We start from the raw sequence: 3,917 nt of genomic DNA on the forward strand, positions 1-3,917 counted from the left end.
GAGCGTTGTGCATTGTTTATTTTTTTTGCTTTTTAAACGGGAAGTGATTAACACACACACACACACACACACACGTAAAAACACTCACACCACACGTACCCTCCCATGTAATTGTTCCATCCTCGGGCCGCCGCTTGCTCCCATTATTTAATTAAAACTGTAATATAATATGTCAACACGATTATGGGGGATTTAAATTATGGTAATGGCTTAATCACGGAGGCATCTGCACAGTGTGTACGCGCTTTAACGATTCCTTCTTTACGCGCCCCGACTTCCTGTTTCGCGCAGGTCGGCCGCACCGCGCCGGGCTCCACTTTATCGCCGCCACCGGCTGTTTACGTTTTCACATGCGTGTGAATATGAAGTCTTCTGCGTCTCCGGGGTTCAACTTTTAATGGCCCAGCGGGTCAGAAATATACTTTGTGGCAATGAAACAACAACCAAAAGGAAAGTGGATTGTTGTGTTTATTTCGCCCACGTCCGCTAACGCCAACCAGAGAGTGGACTCTGTCTGTTAGCCGCCGCCATTTTCCCTCACGTTGCGTTGGTAACTGTGCACGTGCAACTCTCCGCAGATCGGGCAATCCTTCAGGTTGAGTCCTGAGCTCACGTAGACGGATCATGTTGTCGTAAATGCGACGTGGCGACAATGTGCCTTCTCCAGAACAAGACATGAAATGCCACTGTCGTTTAAAAAAAGAGGAGTGGAAAGGAGGAGTGATGACGAGCCGTCTGGGTTTTTAATGAGCGCCGGCTGTCGGCCGGATGGCCGGACATTAAAACATTTACAGCCGGCAACTTTGTTTTTTGTTTTTTTTTTCATTGCGAGTTGCTCAACACCCGGTTGGTGTCCGGTGCCTTGCATCAAATCGAGCGAATCCTAATTCATGAAGCTAAAGTTTAAGTCACTTCCTGTTCTGCCAAATGAAGCAGAAAAGCTGCATTTTCTCTCCTGACCACCAAGGGGCGACTCCTCTGGTTGTATAGAAGTCTATGCTTCATTTGTTAAAGCTGCATTCTCTCTCCTGACTACCAGGGGGCGACTCCTCTGGTTGTATAGAAGTCTATGCTTCATTTGTTGAAGCTATATTCTCGTTCCTGACCACCAGGCGGTGACTCCTTTGGTTGTATAGAAGTCTATGCTTCATGTGTTAAAGCTGCATTCTCTCTACTGACCACCAGGGGGCGACTCCCCTGGTTGTATAGAAGTCTATATAAGTGACTCTACTTCTCTCTTGATGTATTCCCTCAGTAAACATCATAAACATGAGTTTATGGCTCGATCTCTAGTTTCAAGTCTTCTTCTATACAGCATGATGTCCATTTAGTACATTTTGGTCATTTAGAGTCAAATATGTTTTTGGGGCGGGGCTACAAGGTGATTGACAGGTTGCTCCAGCTACACAGCGTCTCTACGTCACTCCTCCTCATTCCAAATATGGTCACTTTCGTTTATCCGTTGTGGAAAACCAACAAGGTGAGAGGGCTGTAATCCAAGATGGCGTCAAAGGAGTCCACAACCCAACATTCAAAAGATCCCATTGACGTCGCGAAAAGGGAACCGGACGCTGACTCACATCCGACTGTTTGCACTCACACCGGTACAGGAGGCTCTTCCTAAGGTGGTGGGATACGATGTAACGCCTGCTATAATCACATTAAACTTGTATATTAAAGCCAATTAAAATCATTACTGGTTGGAGCGTGTTTAATTTCCTTTTTTAAAGAATTCTTATATACCGTAAAAGTCGGGTTATAAGCCGCTGCTGCCTTCGGGGGTTGTCCCCGCTGTAGCTAGCTAGAACTGCTGCTAGCCCCCCACTGTAGCTAGCTAACGCTGCTGCTAGCCTCCCACTGTAGCTAGCTAACGCTGCTGCTAACCCCCCGCTGTAGCCAGCTAACGCTAACGCTGCTGCTAGCCCCCCCCTGTAGCCAGCCAGCACTGGGGAGCTAGCAGCAGCGCTAGCAGGGACAATCACCGAAGGTAGCAGCGGCTTACAACCCGACTTTTACGGTAATTGCTGGAAATATTTCAGCGTTTAATTGCTCCATGGCGACTATTTCTCAAGATAAGGAATCCACCAAAAGCACCAGCGAGCTGCTTTTGTGCGTCCTCGTGGAAATAAAGAATAAATAGGAAGAGAAAAAAACACCATCTGAAGGTCAGAAAAATAACAAACAGGTCGTGGTGGCGCCCACAGCGCCCGTGGGCGTAGTGATTTTCCAGCAGACCCCCTGTGGAGCGGTTGAGTTGACTGATCCAGGATCAGCTACAACGCAGCGTGTCTGGTGGAGCGCAGCGCGAGGCCGCAGGGCTTTGAACCGGTCGCTTCCCTTTTCATTTTCAGGCTATTTGTTGTGGCGCCAGCGAACGCTAGCAGTTCAGCCGACTGTCCGTTTACTCAACGATTTTGTTTTCCTACTCTACTCCAGAAAGTCATTTTGTTTTCTTCTTCTGTGGTCACTGTGATCTCGTTTGTTCATTTCTTTCACCCCTGTTGTGTTATGGCGTTCACGCCGCCCCGCTGTGTTAATCTCTCCTTTTATTCCTCTCTTTGCTCGTATAAATAAACCCAAACACTGGCCGACGTTTACCCTCTTTTTATATTTTATTTTTATACTTTGAGTAGGGGTTTATCACTCCCATGAGACTGGAGAGGAACCGGGAAGCGATTTAAATTAATTATCTGCACAGCAGCGTACAAATAGCTCAGAGGTAGTCGGAGCAGACTTCTACTTTTTTTTTTTTTTCAAGCAACATTCAGAAATACAGCATGATTTTTAACTGGATGCTGACTGTCAAGGACTTGAACACCTTGGACGAAACTTTGATGAAAGCTATTTTTATTGGCATATGCACACTTTGAACACCAACCTATTTTTAGGCTTCTGCTCGAAAATTTGCACATAGCCAAACTAAAAAGGGTGTTTTTCTACCACCACTATGGCTATTTGAAGGATGTTGGTGTTATAAAAGCTACACATGTGAGATGTTGTACGACATCACACACACTACCGGTGTGTTTAGTAAAGGCGGCAGGACGTTTCATCGCTAGCCAGCCCCCCAAAAACACCCAATCCATTTATATTTCAACCTTTTTCAGAGGGACAGGAAATCATTTTCTCTTTGCCGCCTTTGTTTATAAAACATGGGGTTTGACTGGATAATACTTTTTTTTTTAATCTCTTGAGATCAACAACACTTGGAAGTGGCGGGAACAGAATGTTCATGAGGGCCGACGCCGAGAGCTTAAGCGAGGACGCCGAGCCGACGCCGTAATACTCGACCGCTTTTTGAAAGGAGGTCAAAGGTCGAGAAAGAAAACAACCAGAAGTCATTTTGTTTTTAATCATCGAGGAACTGCGGGCCGAGTGAGCGCAGCCGCCGGCCAGGAAGGTTCGAAGATGTCTGCCAACGTGGCAGCTGGTGGAGTCTGGGGGAGAATGTAGCGTCCAGCTAATTCCGTTAGCCGGTACGGAGTGCGAGTCCTGGTTCCAAACACACCAGGAGTCAGCAGGCAATCAACGGCTGTATAAAACGGGCAATTAAAGGTGTTTTCCACCATCTGAAAAGCTATAAAATACATTGAATACAAGCAATAAGAGCACAGTCACACATTAAAAGCAGGTCTGAAGAGACTCCGGCTCCATCCAGACTTCAGGCGCTTCGTGGAGAAGAGAAAACACCTGCAGCGAGACAGATGTGGACGTTTACTCGTTAACTGATAAACAATCAAGTCGTTTCACCTTTTTTACATTCAGTCTCTTTGTCAACAAGTCAGGTGATGATGTGTGGGAATAAAAACATATTTTAAAAAAGGTCTAGCAGCTGGAATTTGAGACTTAATGTTCTTTTTTTTTGTTCTTTCTGTATTTCCTCTGAGGACAAACTGCCTCTAACGACCCATCAGGGG

Source organism: Clinocottus analis, unplaced genomic scaffold (genome assembly GCF_023055335.1).
Source record: "Clinocottus analis isolate CAN_PGR_092001 unplaced genomic scaffold, fCliAna1.0.p SCAF_15, whole genome shotgun sequence".
Lineage (NCBI taxonomy): Eukaryota > Metazoa > Chordata > Actinopteri > Perciformes > Cottidae > Clinocottus > Clinocottus analis.